Raw genomic sequence first — 19180 nt, 5'->3', positions numbered from 1 at the left:
AGCTCTTATTGTTTACCAAAATTGCCCAAAAAACAGGATATCGATATCGATTTTTATCGATTGCCTGGAAACGGAGTATGTTATCTATTATCGGAAACAAACTCGATCTGCGCGGGCACTAGGAGCACCTACATCTAATTTCAAGTCTCTAGCTCTTATATGTAGGTTCTGAGATCCTTGCGTTCATACATACGGACAGACGGACAGACAGACAGACTGACAAGGCTAGATCGACTCGGCTATTGATGCTGATCAAGAATATATACACTTTATGGGTTCGAAGATGCTTCCTTCTGCCTGTTACATACATTTCGATTTCGCACAAATACAATATACCCTTATACTCATTTTTAATGGGTTTAGGGTATAAACAAGTTCCTTTGGCAGGGCTCGAACTCGCAACTGACCGAATTACTTGCTGTCGACTCTACTCAACAGTCACACCAGCAAAAAAAAAAGACTTTCCCAGGAAGGGCTCGAACTTGCGACAGACTGTACCACTTGCAATGCCTCTACTCAGCAGCCACACCAGTAATTAAGTATTATTGCGAAATAGCATTACAGAAAAAAGTCGCAATTACAATGCTGTAAAAATGTGATAGAATGCGAAGCAGACGCGCATTTATGTGTGTGTGTACATGTATACAGAAATTCTTGATGATTTCGCTAGCTGTGCCAGCTAATTACGCAGTTACATATAACTTTGGTTTTTTCTTAACCGATCTTAATGAAATTTTCTACAGTATATCTTATTGTACCATAGAATATTAATGTATTCTCAACAAGTCAATTGCATTAAAATTGTGGCTTAAATTGTTTGGCAATACAAGTTGGGTTATTAACTTGATTTATTGGTTTGCAGTGGTAGCAGGGAGGAGGCGATGGTTATATAATGAAAGGTACTTGACATATAATATTCTAGAAGCAACACATCATGTTTGGTTTCTCTAGCTCTTATTATTTACCCAATTTGCTCAAAAAACAGGATGGCGATATCTATTTTTTCGATTTATCATATATATGCAAAATCTTATTAAGGTCGGACCACTATATCATATAGCTGCCATAGGTACCATCGGTCGAAAATTAAATTGTTGTATCAAAAACATTTTGTTTATCAAGATATCTTGACCTAACTCGGCATTTATTGTTTTACTATACTCCTCATATGTATGGAAAATCCTATTAAGATCGAACCACTATATCATATAGCTGTCATAGGAACGATCGGTCGAAAAGTAGATTCTTGTATGAAAAACATTGTGTTTATCAAGATATCTTGACCTAACTCGGCATTTATTGTTTTACTATACTCCTCATATATATGCAAAATCATATTAAGATCGGACCACTATATCATATAGCTGCCATAGGAACGATCGGTCGAAAATTAAGTTGTATAAAAAAACATTTAGTTTTTAACATATCTTGACCAAACTCGACATTTAATAGTTTTACTATACTCCTCATATATATGCAAAATCCTATTAAGACCGGACCACTAAGTCATATAGCTGCCATTGAAACGATCGGTCGAAAATTAAGTTGTATAAAATAACATTTTGTTTTTTAATATATGTTGACCAAACTAGGCATTTATTAGTTTTACTATACTCCTCATATATATGCAAAATCCTATTAAGATCGGACCACTATATCATATAGCTGCCATAGGAACGATCGGTCGACAATTAAGTTGTAAGAAAAAATATTATGTTTTTTTAAGATATCTTGACCAAACTCGGCATTTATTAGTTTTACTATACTTCTCATATAAATGCAAATTCTATTAAGATCGGACCACCATATCATATCGCTGCCATAGGAACAATCGGTCGAAAAATAGGTTGTATAAAAAAACATTTTGTTTTTTAAGATATCTTGACCAAACTCGGCATTTATTATTTTTACTAAGCACCTCACATATAAGCAGAATCCTATTAAGACCGGACCACTATATCATATAGCTGCCATAGGAACGATCGGTCGAAAATTAAGTTGTATAAAAAAACATTTAGTTTTTAACATATCTTGACCAAACTCGACATTTAATAGTTTTACTATACTCCTCATATATATGCAAAATCCTATTAAGACCGGACCACTAAGTCATATAGCTGCCATTGAAACGATCGGTCGAAAATTAAGTTGTATAAAATAACATTTTGTTTTTTAATATATCTTGACTAAACTAGGCATTTATTAGTTTTACAATACTCCTCATATATATGCAAAATCCTATTATGATCGGACCACTATATCATATAGCTGCCATAGGAACGATCGGTCGAAAATTAAGATGTAAGAGAAAACAATTTGTTTTTTAAGATATCTTGACCAAACTCGGCATTTATTAGTTTTACTATACACCTCATATATGTGCCAAACCCTATTAAGATCGGACCACTATATCATATAGCTGCCATAGGAACGATCGGTCGAAAATTAAGTTGTTAAATGAAAAAAACTTTTGTTCATCAAGATATCTTGACCAAACTCGGCATTTATTGTTTTACTATATTCCTCATATATATGCCAAATCCTATTAAGATCGGACCACTATATCATATAGCTGCCTTAGGGACGATCGGTCGAAAAGTAGATTCTTGTATGAAAAACATTGTGTTGTTCAAGAAATCTTGACCAAACTCGACATTTAATAGGTTTACTATACTCCTCATATATATGCAAAATCCTAGTAAGATCGAACTACTATATCATATAGCTGCCATAGGTATGATCGGGCGAAAATTAAATTGTTGTATCAAAAAACCTTTTGTTTATCAAGATATCTTGACCAATCTCGGCATTTATTGTTTTACTATACTCCTCATATATATGCAAAATCCTATTAAGATCGGACCACTATATCATATAGCTGCCATAAGAACGATTGGTCGAAAATTAAGTTCTTGTATCAAAAAACATTTTGTTTATCAAGATATCTTGACCTAACTCGGCATTTATTGTTTTACTATACTCCTCATATATATGCAAAATCCTATTAAGATCGGACCACTATATCATATAGCTGCCATAGGAACGATCGGTCGAAAATTAAGATGTATAAAAAAACATTTTTTTTTTTAATATATCTTGAACAAACTAGGCTTTTATTAGTTTTACTATATCCCTCATATATGCAAAATGCTATTAAGATCGGACCACTATATCATATAGTTGCCATAGGAATGATCGGTCGAAAAATTATGTTGTTGTGTAAAAAAACATTTTGGTTTTTAAGATATTTTGATCAAACTCGGCATTTATTAGTTTTACTATACTCCTCATATATATGCAAGAACCTATTAAGATCGGACCACTATGTCATATAGCTGGCATAAGAACGATTGGTCGAAAATTAAGTTGTATAAAAAAACATTTTGGTTTTTAATATATCTTGACCAAACTAGGCATTTATTAGTTTTACTATACTCCTTATATATATGCAAAATCCTATTAAGATCGGACCACTATGTCATATAGCTGGCATAAGAACGATTAGTCGAAAATTAAGTTGTTGTATCAAAAAACATTTTATTTATCAAGATATCTTGACCTAACTAGGCATTTATTGTTTTACTTCACTCCTCATACAAATGCAAATTTTATTAAGATCGGACCACTATATCATATAGCTGCCATAGGAACGATCGGGCGAAAAGTAGATTCTTGTATGAAAAACATTGTGTTGTTCAAGAAATCTTGACCAAACTCGACATTTAATAGTTTTACTATACTCCTCATATATATGCAAAATCCTATTATGACCGGACCACTATATTATATAGCTACCAAAGGAACGATCGGTCGACAATTAAGTTGTAAGAGAAATCAATTTGTTTTTAAGATATCTTGATCAAACTCGCCATTCATCAGTTTTACTATGCTCGGACCACTATATCATATAGCTGCCATAGGAATGATCGGTCGAAATTTAAGTTGTTACATCAAAAAACATTTTGTTTATCAAGAAATCTTGACCAAACTCGACATTTAATAGTTTTACTATACTCCTCTTATATATGCAAAATCCTATTAAGACCGGACCACTATATTATATAGCTGCCATATGACCGATCGGTCGAAAATTAAGTTGTATAAAAAAACATTTTGTTTTTTAATATAGCTTGACCAAACTAGGATTTTATTAGTTTTACTATACCCCTCATATGTATGCAAAATCCTATTAAGATCGGACCACTATATCATACTTATAACTGCCATAGGAGCGATCGGTCGAAAATTTAGTTGTATGAAAAAACATTTTGCTTATCAAGATATCTTGACCTAACTCGGCATTTTTTAGTTTTACTATACTCCTCGTATATACGCCAAATCCGATTAAGATCGGACCACTATATCATATAGCTGCCATAGGAACGATCGGTCGAAAATTAAGTTGTTGTATCAAAAAACATCTTGTTTATCAAGATATCTTGACCTAACTCGGCATTTATTGTTTTACTATACTTCTCATATATATGCAAAATCCTATTAAGATCGGACCACTAAATCATATAGCTGCCCAAGGAACAATCGGTCGAATATTAGGTTGTATAAAAAAACATTTTGTTTTTTAATATATCTTGACCTAAATCGACATATAATAGTCTTACTATACTCTTCATATATATTAAAAATCCTATTAAGATCGAACTACTATATCATATAGCTGCCATAGGAACGATCGGTCGACAATTAAGTTGTATAAAAAAACATTTTATTTTTTAATATATCTTGACCAAACTAGGCATTTATTAGTTTAACTATGCTCCTCATATATGTGCCAAACTCTATTAAGATCGGACCACTATATCATATAGCTGCCATAGGAACGATCGGTCGAAAATTAAGTTGTTGTATGAAAAACATTGTGTTGTTCAAGAAATCTTGACCTAAATCGGCATTTATTGTTTTACTATACTCCTCATATATATGCAAAATCCCTTTAAGATCGGACCACTATATCATATAGCTGCCCAAGGAACAATCGGTCGAAAATTAAGTTGTATAAAAAAACATTTTGTTTTTTAATATATCTTGACCAAAATCGACATATAATAGTTTTACTATACTCCTCATATATATTCAAAATCCTATTAAGATCGAACTACTATATCATATAGCTGCCATAGGATTGATCGGTCGAAAATTAAGTTGTTACATCAAAAAACATTTTGTTTATCAAGATATCTTGACCATACTCGGCATTTATTAGTTTTACTATACTCCTCATATATATGCAAAATCCTATTAAGATCGAACTACTATATCATATAGCTGCCATAGGTACCATCGGTCGAAAATTAAGTTGTTACATCAAAAAACATTTTGTTTATCGAGATATCTTGACCAAACTCGGCATTTATTGTTTTACTATACTCCCTATATGTATGGAAAATTCTATTAAGATCGGACCACTATATCATATAGCTGCCATAGCAACGATCGGTCGAAAAGTAGATTCTTGTATGAAAAACATTGTGTTGTTCAAGAAATCTTGACCAAACTCGGCATTTATTGTTTTATTTCACTCCTCATACAAATGCAAATTTTATTAAGATCGGACCACTATATCATATAGCTGCCATAGGAACGATCGGGCGAAAAGTAGATTCTTGTATGAAAAACATTGTGTTGTTCAAGAAATCTTGACCAAACTCGACATTTAATAGTTTTACTATACTCCTCATATATATGCAAAATCCTATTATGACCGGACCACTATATTATATAGCTACCAAAGGAACGATCGGTCGACAATTAAGTTGTAAGAGAAATCAATTTGTTTTTAAGATATCTAGACCAAACTCGGCATTTATTAGTTTTACTATACTCCTCATAATAAAAGTTAAATCCTATTAAGATCGGACCACTATATCATACTTATAACTGCCATAGGAGCGATCGGTCGAAAATTTAGTTGTATGAAAAAACATTTTGCTTATCAAGATATCTTGATCTAACTCGGCATTTTTTAGTTTTACTATACTCCTCGTATATACGCCAAATCCGATTAAGATCGGACCACTATATCATATAGCAGCCATAGGAACGATCGGTCGAAAATTAAGTTGTTGTATCAAAAAACATCTTGTTTATCAAGATATCTTGACCTAACTCGGCATTTATTGTTTTACTATACTTCTCATATATATGCAAAATCCTATTAAGATCGGACCACTAAATCATATAGCTGCCCAAGGAACAATCGGTCGAATATTAGGTTGTATAAAAAAACATTTTGTTTTTTAATATATCTTGACCTAAATCGACATATAATAGTCTTACTATACTCTTCATATATATTAAAAATCCTATTAAGATCGAACTACTATATCATATAGCTGCCATAGGAACGATCGGTCGACAATTAAGTTGTATAAAAAAACATTTTATTTTTTAATATATCTTGACCAAACTAGGCATTTATTAGTTTAACTATGCTCCTCATATATGTGCCAAACTCTATTAAGATCGGACCACTATATCATATAGCTGCCATAGGAACGATCGGTCGAAAATTAAGTTGTTGTATGAAAAACATTGTGTTGTTCAAGAAATCTTGACCTAAATCGGCATTTATTGTTTTACTATACTCCTCATATATATGCAAAATCCCTTTAAGATCGGACCACTATATCATATAGCTGCCCAAGGAACAATCGGTCGAAAATTAAGTTGTATAAAAAAACATTTTGTTTTTTAATATATCTTGACCAAAATCGACATATAATAGTTTTACTATACTCCTCATATATATTCAAAATCCTATTAAGATCGAACTACTATATCATATAGCTGCCATAGGATTGATCGGTCGAAAATTAAGTTGTTACATCAAAAAACATTTTGTTTATCAAGATATCTTGACCATACTCGGCATTTATTAGTTTTACTATACTCCTCATATATATGCAAAATCCTATTAAGATCGAACTACTATATCATATAGCTGCCATAGGTACCATCGGTCGAAAATTAAGTTGTTACATCAAAAAACATTTTGTTTATCGAGATATCTTGACCAAACTCGGCATTTATTGTTTTACTATACTCCCTATATGTATGGAAAATTCTATTAAGATCGGACCACTATATCATATAGCTGCCATAGCAACGATCGGTCGAAAAGTAGATTCTTGTATGAAAAACATTGTGTTGTTCAAGAAATCTTGACCAAACTCGGCATTTATTGTTTTATTTCACTCCTCATACAAATGCAAATTTTATTAAGATCGGACCACTATATCATATAGCTGCCATAGGAACGATCGGGCGAAAAGTAGATTCTTGTATGAAAAACATTGTGTTGTTCAAGAAATCTTGACCAAACTCGACATTTAATAGTTTTACTATACTCCTCATATATATGCAAAATCCTATTATGACCGGACCACTATATTATATAGCTACCAAAGGAACGATCGGTCGACAATTAAGTTGTAAGAGAAATCAATTTGTTTTTAAGATATCTAGACCAAACTCGGCATTTATTAGTTTTACTATACTCCTCATAATAAAAGTTAAATCCTATTAAGATCGGACCACTATATCATACTTATAACTGCCATAGGAGCGATCGGTCGAAAATTTAGTTGTATGAAAAAACATTTTGCTTATCAAGATATCTTGATCTAACTCGGCATTTTTTAGTTTTACTATACTCCTCGTATATACGCCAAATCCGATTAAGATCGGACCACTATATCATATAGCAGCCATAGGAACGATCGGTCGAAAATTAAGTTGTTGTATCAAAAAACATCTTGTTTATCAAGATATCTTGACCTAACTCGGCATTTATTGTTTAACTATACTCCTCATATATATGCAAAATCCTATTAAGATCGGACCACTAAATCATATTGCTGCCCAAGGAACAATCGTACGAAAATTAGGTTGTATAAAAAAACATTTTGTTTTTTAATATATCTTGACCTAAATCGACATATAATAGTCTTACTATACTCTTCATATATATTAAAAATCCTATTAAGATCGAACTACTATATCATATAGCTGCCATAGGAACGATCGGTCGACAATTAAGTTGTATAAAAAAACGTTTTATTTTTTAATATATCTTGACCAAACTAGGCATTTATTAGTTTAACTATGCTCCTCATATATGTGCCAAACTCTATTAAGATCGGACCACTATATCATATAGCTGCCATAGGAACGATCGGTCGAAAATTAAGTTGTTGTATGAAAAACATTGTGTTGTTCAAGAAATCTTGACCTAAATCGGCATTTATTGTTTTACTATACTCCTCATATATATGCAAAATCCCATTAAGATCGGACCACTATATCATATAGCTGCCCAAGGAACAATCGGTCGAAAATTAAGTTGTATAAAAAAACATTTTGTTTTTTAATATATCTTGACCAAAATCGACATATAATAGTTTTACTATACTCCTCATATATATTCAAAATCCTATTAAGATCGAACTACTATATCATATAGCTGCCATAGGATTGATCGGTCGAAAATTAAGTTGTTACATCAAAAAACATTTTGTTTATCAAGATATCTTGACCATACTCGGCATTTATTAGTTTTACTATACTCCTCATATATATGCAAAATCCTATTAAGATCGAACTACTATATCATATAGCTGCCATAGGTACCATCGGTCGAAAATTAAGTTGTTACATCAAAAAACATTTTGTTTATCGAGATATCTTGACCAAACTCGGCATTTATTGTTTTACTATACTCCCTATATGTATGGAAAATTATATTAAGATCGGACCACTATATCATATAGCTGCCATAGCAACGATCGGTCGAAAAGTAGATTCTTGTATGAAAAACATTGTGTTGTTCAAGAAATCTTGACCAAGCTCGGCATTTATTAGTTTTACTATAGTCCCCATATATATGCAATATCCTATTAAGACCGAACCATTATATCATATAGCTGCCATAGGAACAATCGGTCGAAAACTAAGTTGTATAAAAAAACATTTTGTTTTCAATATATCTTGACCAAAATCGACATATAATAGTTTTACTATACTCCTCATATATATTCAAAATCCTATTAAGATCGAACTACTATATCATATAGCTGCTATAGGAACGATCGGTCGACAATTAAGTTGTATAAAAAAACATTTTATTTTTTAATATATCTTGACCAAACTAGGCATTTATAAGTTTTACTATACTCCTCATATATATGCAAAATCCTATTAAGACCGAACCACTATATTATATAGCTGCCATAGGAACGATCGGTCGAAAATTAAGTTGTATAAAAAAAACATTTTATTTTTTAATATATCTTGACGAAACTAGGCATTTATTAGTTTTACTATACTCCTCATATATATGCAAGAACCTATTAAGATCGGACCACTATGTCATATAGCTGGCATAAGAACGATTGGTCGAAAATTAAGTTGTATAAAAAAACATTTTGGTTTTTAATATATCTTGACCAAACTAGGCATTTATTAGTTTTACTATACTCCTTATATATATGCAAAATCCTATTAAGATCGGACCACTATGTCATATAGCTGGCATAAGAACGATTAGTCGAAAATTAAGTTGTTGTATCAAAAAACATTTTATTTATCAAGATATCTTGACCTAACTAGGCATTTATTGTTTTACTTCACTCCTCATACAAATGCAAATTTTATTAAGATCGGACCACTATATCATATAGCTGCCATAGGAACGATCGGGCGAAAAGTAGATTCTTGTATGAAAAACATTGTGTTGTTCAAGAAATCTTGACCAAACTCGACATTTAATAGTTTTACTATACTCCTCATATATATGCAAAATCCTATTATGACCGGACCACTATATTATATAGCTACCAAAGGAACGATCGGTCGACAATTAAGTTGTAAGAGAAATCAATTTGTTTTTAAGATATCTTGATCAAACTCGCCATTCATCAGTTTTACTATGCTCGGACCACTATATCATATAGCTGCCATAGGAATGATCGGTCGAAATTTAAGTTGTTACATCAAAAAACATTTTGTTTATCAAGAAATCTTGACCAAACTCGACATTTAATAGTTTTACTATACTCCTCTTATATATGCAAAATCCTATTAAGACCGGACCACTATATTATATAGCTGCCATATGACCGATCGGTCGAAAATTAAGTTGTATAAAAAAACATTTTGTTTTTTAATATAGCTTGACCAAACTAGGATTTTATTAGTTTTACTATACCCTTCATATGTATGCAAAATCCTATTAAGATCGGACCACTATATCATACTTATAACTGCCATAGGAGCGATCGGTCGAAAATTTAGTTGTATGAAAAAACATTTTGCTTATCAAGATATCTTGACCTAACTCGGCATTTTTTAGTTTTACTATACTCCTCGTATATACGCCAAATCCGATTAAGATCGGACCACTATATCATATAGCTGCCGTAGGAACGATCGGTCGAAAATTAAGTTGTTGTATCAAAAAACATCTTGTTTATCAAGATATCTTGACCTAACTCGGCATTTATTGTTTTACTATACTTCTCATATATATGCAAAATCCTATTAAGATCGGACCACTAAATCATATAGCTGCCCAAGGAACAATCGGTCGAATATTAGGTTGTATAAAAAAACATTTTGTTTTTTAATATATCTTGACCTAAATCGACATATAATAGTCTTACTATACTCTTCATATATATTAAAAATCCTATTAAGATCGAACTACTATATCATATAGCTGCCATAGGAACGATCGGTCGACAATTAAGTTGTATAAAAAAACATTTTATTTTTTAATATATCTTGACCAAACTAGGCATTTATTAGTTTAACTATGCTCCTCATATATGTGCCAAACTCTATTAAGATCGGACCACTATATCATATAGCTGCCATAGGAACGATCGGTCGAAAATTAAGTTGTTGTATGAAAAACATTGTGTTGTTCAAGAAATCTTGACCTAAATCGGCATTTATTGTTTTACTATACTCCTCATATATATGCAAAATCCCTTTAAGATCGGACCACTATATCATATAGCTGCCCAAGGAACAATCGGTCGAAAATTAAGTTGTATAAAAAAACATTTTGTTTTTTAATATATCTTGACCAAAATCGACATATAATAGTTTTACTATACTCCTCATATATATTCAAAATCCTATTAAGATCGAACTACTATATCATATAGCTGCCATAGGATTGATCGGTCGAAAATTAAGTTGTTACATCAAAAAACATTTTGTTTATCAAGATATCTTGACCATACTCGGCATTTATTAGTTTTACTATACTCCTCATATATATGCAAAATCCTATTAAGATCGAACTACTATATCATATAGCTGCCATAGGTACCATCGGTCGAAAATTAAGTTGTTACATCAAAAAACATTTTGTTTATCGAGATATCTTGACCAAACTCGGCATTTATTGTTTTACTATACTCCCTATATGTATGGAAAATTCTATTAAGATCGGACCACTATATCATATAGCTGCCATAGCAACGATCGGTCGAAAAGTAGATTCTTGTATGAAAAACATTGTGTTGTTCAAGAAATCTTGACCAAACTCGGCATTTATTGTTTTATTTCACTCCTCATACAAATGCAAATTTTATTAAGATCGGACCACTATATCATATAGCTGCCATAGGAACGATCGGGCGAAAAGTAGATTCTTGTATGAAAAACATTGTGTTGTTCAAGAAATCTTGACCAAACTCGACATTTAATAGTTTTACTATACTCCTCATATATATGCAAAATCCTATTATGACCGGACCACTATATTATATAGCTACCAAAGGAACGATCGGTCGACAATAAAGTTGTAAGAGAAATCAATTTGTTTTTAAGATATCTAGACCAAACTCGGCATTTATTAGTTTTACTATACTCCTCATAATAAAAGTTAAATCCTATTAAGATCGGACCACTATATCATACTTATAACTGCCATAGGAGCGATCGGTCGAAAATTTAGTTGTATGAAAAAACATTTTGCTTATCAAGATATCTTGATCTAACTCGGCATTTTTTAGTTTTACTATACTCCTCGTATATACGCCAAATCCGATTAAGATCGGACCACTATATCATATAGCAGCCATAGGAACGATCGGTCGAAAATTAAGTTGTTGTATCAAAAAACATCTTGTTTATCAAGATATCTTGACCTAACTCGGCATTTATTGTTTAACTATACTCCTCATATATATGCAAAATCCTATTAAGATCGGACCACTAAATCATATTGCTGCCCAAGGAACAATCGGTCGAAAATTAGGTTGTATAAAAAAACATTTTGTTTTTTAATATATCTTGACCTAAATCGACATATAATAGTCTTACTATACTCTTCATATATATTAAAAATCCTATTAAGATCGAACTACTATATCATATAGCTGCCATAGGAACGATCGGTCGACAATTAAGTTGTATAAAAAAACGTTTTATTTTTTAATATATCTTGACCAAACTAGGCATTTATTAGTTTAACTATGCTCCTCATATATGTGCCAAACTCTATTAAGATCGGACCACTATATCATATAGCTGCCATAGGAACGATCGGTCGAAAATTAAGTTGTTGTATGAAAAACATTGTGTTGTTCAAGAAATCTTGACCTAAATCGGCATTTATTGTTTTACTATACTCCTCATATATATGCAAAATCCCATTAAGATCGGACCACTATATCATATAGCTGCCCAAGGAACAATCGGTCGAAAATTAAGTTGTATAAAAAAACATTTTGTTTTTTAATATATCTTGACCAAAATCGACATATAATAGTTTTACTATACTCCTCATATATATTCAAAATCCTATTAAGATCGAACAACTATATCATATAGCTGCCATAGGATTGATCGGTCGAAAATTAAGTTGTTACATCAAAAAACATTTTGTTTATCAAGATATCTTTACCATACTCGGCATTTATTAGTTTTACTATACTCCTCATATATATGCAAAATCCTATTAAGATCGAACTACTATATCATATAGCTGCCATAGGTACCATCGGTCGAAAATTAAGTTGTTACATCAAAAAACATTTTGTTTATCGAGATATCTTGACCAAACTCGGCATTTATTGTTTTACTATACTCCCTATATGTATGGAAAATTATATTAAGATCGGACCACTATATCATATAGCTTCCATAGCAACGATCGGTCGAAAAGTAGATTCTTGTATGAAAAACATTGTGTTGTTCAAGAAATCTTGACCAAACTCGGCATTTATTAGTTTTACTATAGTCCCCATATATATGCAATATCCTATTAAGACCGAACCATTATATCATATAGCTGCCATAGGAACAATCGGTCGAAAACTAAGTTGTATAAAAAAACATTTTGTTTTTAATATATCTTGACCAAAATCGACATATAATAGTTTTACTATACTCCTCATATATATTCAAAATCCTATTAAGATCGAACTACTATATCATATAGCTGCTATAGGAACGATCGGTCGACAATTAAGTTGTATAAAAAAACATTTTATTTTTTAATATATCTTGACCAAACTAGGCATTTATAAGTTTTACTATACTCCTCATATATATGCAAAATCCTATTAAGACCGAACCACTATATTATATAGCTGCCATAGGAACGATCGGTCGAAAATTAAGTTGTATAAAAAAAACATTTTATTTTTTAATATATCTTGACGAAACTAGGCATTTATTAGTTTAACTATACACCTCATATATGTGCAAAATCCTATTATGATCGGACCACTATATCATATAGCTGCCATAGGTACGATCAGTCGAAAATTAAGTTGTAACATCAAAAAAGATTTTTTTTATCAAGATATCTTGATCAAGCTCGCCATTCATTAGTTTTACTAAACTCCTCATATATATGCAATATCTTATTAAGATCGGACCACTATATCATATGCTGCCATAGGAACGATCGGTCGAAAATTAAGTTGTTGTATGAAAACACATTATTTTACTATACTCCTCATATATATGCAAAATCCTTTTAAGATCGAACTACTATATCATATAGCTGCCATAGGATTGATCGGTCGAAAATTAAGTTGTTACATCAAAAAACATTTTGTTTATCAAGAAATCTTGACCAAACTCGACATTTAATAGTTTTACTATACTCCTCTTATAGATGCAAAATCCTATTAAGACCGGACCACTATATCAAGATATCTTGACCTAACTCGGCATTTATTGTTTTACTATACTCCTCATATATTTGCAAAATCCTATTAAGATCGAACTACTATATCATATAGCTGCCATAGGAACGATCAGTCGAAAATTAAATTGTTGTATAAAATAACATTTTGTTTTTTTAAGATATCTGGACCAAACTAGGCATTTATTAGTTTTACTATACTCCTCATATAAATGCAAATTCTATTGAGATCGGACCACTATATCATATAGCTGCCATAGGAACGATCGGTCGAAAATTAAGTTGTTACATCAAAAAACATTTTGTTTATCAAGATATCTTGATCAAGCTCGCCATTCATTAGTTTTACTAAACTCCTCATATATATGCAATATCTTATTAAGATCGGACCACTATATCATATAGCTGCCATAGGAATGATCGGTCGAAAATTAAGGTGTTACATTAAAAAACATTTTGTTTATCAAGGAATCTTGACCAAACTCGACATTTATTAGTTTTACTATACTCCTCATATATATGCGAAATTCTATTAAGATCGGACCACTATATCATATAGCTGCCATAGGAACGATCGGTCGAAAATTAAATTGTTGTATAAAATAACATTTTGTTTTTTTAAGATATCTTGACCAAACTAGGCATTTATTAGTTTTACTATACTCCTCATATAAATGCAAATTCTATTGAGATCGGACCACTATATCATATAGCTGCCATAGGAACGATCGGTCGAAAATTAAGTTATTGTATCAAAAAACATTTTGTTTATCAAGATATCTTGACCTAACTCGGCATTTATTGTTTTACTATACTCCTCATATATATGCAAAATCCTATTAGGATCGGACCACTATATCATATAGCTGCCATAGGAGCGATCGGTCGAAAACGAGGTTTTTGATTACAAACCCTTTTTTGTTTATCAAGATATCTTGACTAAACTCGGCATTAACTATTTTCCCTGTGCTTCTTAGATACGGGCAAAGCACTATAAGCGCAAGAAAAGGTTGGGTCTGCAAGGGTATTAGATCTTCGGCGTGCCGGAGATAGCCTTACTTTCTCGATTGATTATCAAGATATCTTGACCAAACTCGGCATTAACTATTTTCCCTGTGTTTCTTGGTTACGGGCAAAGCACTATAAGCATTATGAAAAGGTTGGGTCTGCAAGAATATTAGATCTTCGCGTACCGAAGAAAGCCTTTGACTCTCGTTTAACTTTGAAATCGGCCGCATCTCCTTTATCCGTCGGCGTCAGTCGATTGGGTAAAGTACAGCGACAACATTTATTATATGCTGCCCGGATTTTGTTGCTGTGCTCAGTGTCATTGCAAATTGCTATTTGCCTGGAGTTGCTGACATACTCCTCATCGGCTGCTGAAGAAGGGAAAGTACGTCACCCATGGAGTAGGACGATCTGGTATAGTTTGCCCGTTTAAAGCTTACCCAAGGTGTATTTCACTGAATTGTCCACCTTTGAAGAGCTACAATTCGTGTACAACGAGGGGTAGAGAATTACGAATTCTAACCTTATATACATATTATCTAACGATTTAAAATACTGCACACTGCATGACGCATGGTGTAAACTGACATGACAGAAGCTTTACCTGATCTCCAGATGCCACAAATACACGCATTTTGTAATGCAAAGCATGGCTGCCTATAGTCTTGCCTATAGTGTTCGATTCGCCATATTTGTATAAAGTCCAGAGTGGCCCCTTTGAAATCTATAACCATCCACTTTTCTACTGGCTGATCTCCTCTTAAACGTTTTATAAGTATGAAAATTCCATGCAAGTAAATGCACTATTACGTGTTTGTGAAACATCATTAAACTAGTATGTTTTTGTAACCAACGGGGCATTACAAATTCCTGAGCTCAGTGCGCGATTGACTTGGCATCATGAGCCACGAAGTTAGAAACTTGGTCTTGGTATAAACTTATATGTAAGAAGCATTGTGTAACTACCCAGCGGACCAACCTATCGCAAATAATATCGTAAAATGGTTTTACCCTTGCAGAGGGTACTATAATTTTGTCGTGAAATGTGTAACGCATACAAGGAGACATCTCCGACCCCATAAAGTATATATATTCTTGATCAGCCTCAACAGATATAGCCATGTCCGTCTGATCGTCTGGCCGTCTGTCTGTTTCTATGCGGACTAGTCTCTAAGTTTTAAAGCTATCTTAATGAAACTTTGCAGATGTACCTTTTTCTGTTGCACGCAGATACGCACATATGTCAAAACCAGCTGGATCGGACCACTATATCAAATAGCTGCCATTGGAACGATCGGTCGAAAATTAAGTTGCTGTATGAAAAAACATTTTGTTTTCCAAGATATCTTGACCAAACTCGGCATTTATTAGTTTTACTATACTAATCATATAAAGGCAAAATCCTATTAATATCGGACAACATATAGCTGCCGTAAGAACGATCGGTCGAAAATTAACATTATGTTTATCAAGATATCTTGATCAAACTCGCCATTCATTAGTTTTACTATACTCGGACCACTATATCATATAGCTGCCATAGGAATGATCGGTCGAAATTTAAGTTGTTACATCAAAAAACATTTTGTTTATCAAGAAATCTTGACCAAACTCGACATTTAATAGTTTTACTATACTCCTCTTATATATGCAAAATCCTATTAAGACCGGACCACTATATTATATAGCTGCCATATGACCGATCGGTCGAAAATTAAGTTGTATAAAAAAACATTTTGTTTTTTAATATAGCTTGACCAAACTAGGATTTTATTAGTTTTACTATACCCCTCATATGTATGCAAAATCCTATTAAGATCGGACCACTATATCATACTTATAACTGCCATAGGAGCGATCGGTCGAAAATTTAGTTGTATGAAAAAACATTTTGTTTATCAAGATATCTTGACCTAACTCGGCATTAATTAGTTTTACTATACTCCTCATATAAATGCAAAATCCATTAAGATCGGACCACTATATCATATAGCTACCATAGGAACGATCGGTCGAAAATTAAGTTGTTACATCAAAAAACATTTTGTTTATCAAGAAATCTTGACCAAACTCGACATATTTTAGTTTTATCATACTCCTCATATATATGCAAAATTCTATTAAGATCGGACCACTATATCATATAGCTGCCATAGGAACGATCGGTCGAAAATTAAATTGTTGTATAAAATAACATTTTGTTTTTTTAAAATATCTTGACCAAACTCGGCATTTATTAGTTTTACTATACTCCTCATATAAATGCAAGTTCTATTGAGATCGGACCACTATATCTTATAACTGCCATAGGAACGATCGGTCGAAAATTAAGTTGTTGTATCAAAAAACATTTTGTTTATCAAGATATGTTGACCTAACTCGGCATTTATTGTTTTACTATACTCCTCATATATATGCAAATTCCCATTAAGATCGGACCACTATATCATATAGCTGCCATAGGAACGATCGGTCGAAAATTAAGTTGTTGTATCAAAAAACATTTTGTTTATCAAGATATCTTGACCATACTCGGCATTTATTAGTTTTACTATACTACCCATATATATGCAAAATTCTATTAAGATCGAACTACTATATCATATAGCTGCCATAGGTACCATCGGTCGAAAATTAAGTTGTTACATCAAAAAACATTTTGTTTATCGAGATATCTTGACCAAACTCGGCATTTATTGTTTTACTATACTCCCTATATGTATGGAAAATTCTATTAAGATCGGAGCACTATATCATATAGCTGCCATAGGAACGATCGGTCGAAAAGTAGATTCTTGTATGAAAAACATTGTGTTGATCAAGAAATCTTGACCAAACTCGGCATTTATTAGTTTTACTATAGTCCCCATATATATGCAAAATCCTATTAAGACCGAACCACTATATCATATATGATATGCCATAGGAACGATCGGTCGAAAATTAAGTTGTTGTATCAAAAAACATTTTGTTTATCAAGATATCTTGACCATACTCGGCATTTATTAGTTTTACTATACTCCTCATATATATGCAAGATCCTATTAAGATCGAATTACTATATCATATAGCTGCCATAGGAACGATCGAACGAAAAGTAGATTCTTGTATGAAAAACATTGTGTTGTTCAAGAAATCTTGACCAAACTCGGCATTTATTAGTTTTACTATACTCCTCATATATATGCAAAATCCTATTAAGATCGAACTACTATATCATATAGCTGCCATAGGTACGATCGGTCGAAAATTTAATTGTTACATCAAAAAACATTTTGTTTATCGAGATATCTTGACCAAACTCGGCATTTATTGTTTTACTATACTCCCTATATGTATGGAAAATTCTATTAAGATCGGACCACTATATCATATAGCTGCCATAGGAACGATCGGTCGAAAAGTAGATTCTTGTATGAAAAACATTGTGTAGTTCAAGAAATCTTGACCAAACTCGGCATTTATTAGTTTTACTATACTCCTCATATATATGCAAAATCCTATTAAGATCGAACTACTATATCATATAGCTGCCATAGGTACGATCGGTCGAAAATTAAGTTGTTACATCAAAAAACATTTTGTTTATCAAGATATCTTGACCAAACTCGGCATTTATTTGTTTTACTATGCTCCTCAAATATGTGCCAAACCCTATAAGATCGGACCACTATATCATATAGCTGACATAGGAACGATCGGTCGAAAATTAAATTGTTGTATAAAATAACATTTTGTTTTTTAAGATATCTTGACCAAACTAGGCATTTATTAGTTTTACTATACTCCTCATATAAATGCAAATTCTATTGAGATCGGACCACTATATCATATAGCTGCCATAGGAACGATCGGTCGAAAATTAAGTTATTGTATCAAAAAACATTTTGTTTATCAAGATATCTTGACCTAACTCGGCATTTATTGTTTTACTATACTCCTCATATATATGCAAAATCCTATTAGGATCGGACCACTATATCATAT

The 19180-nt window shown here is 32.2% G+C and overlaps 1 protein-coding gene across 2 annotated transcripts in view; it reads right to left on the bottom strand.

Moving 5' to 3' along the window:
* Window positions 1-19180, bottom strand: part of LOC115760422 (aminopeptidase N) — a 259648-nt gene that overhangs the window by 28749 nt on the left and 211719 nt on the right. The gene's annotated exons all lie outside the window — the stretch shown is intronic.

This window comes from Drosophila novamexicana, unplaced genomic scaffold (genome assembly GCF_003285875.2).
Source record: "Drosophila novamexicana strain 15010-1031.04,08,12 unplaced genomic scaffold, DnovRS2.1 tig00000434-arrow-pilon, whole genome shotgun sequence".
Lineage (NCBI taxonomy): Eukaryota > Metazoa > Arthropoda > Insecta > Diptera > Drosophilidae > Drosophila > Drosophila novamexicana.
This window is presented reverse-complemented; position numbering and strand designations above follow the sequence as displayed.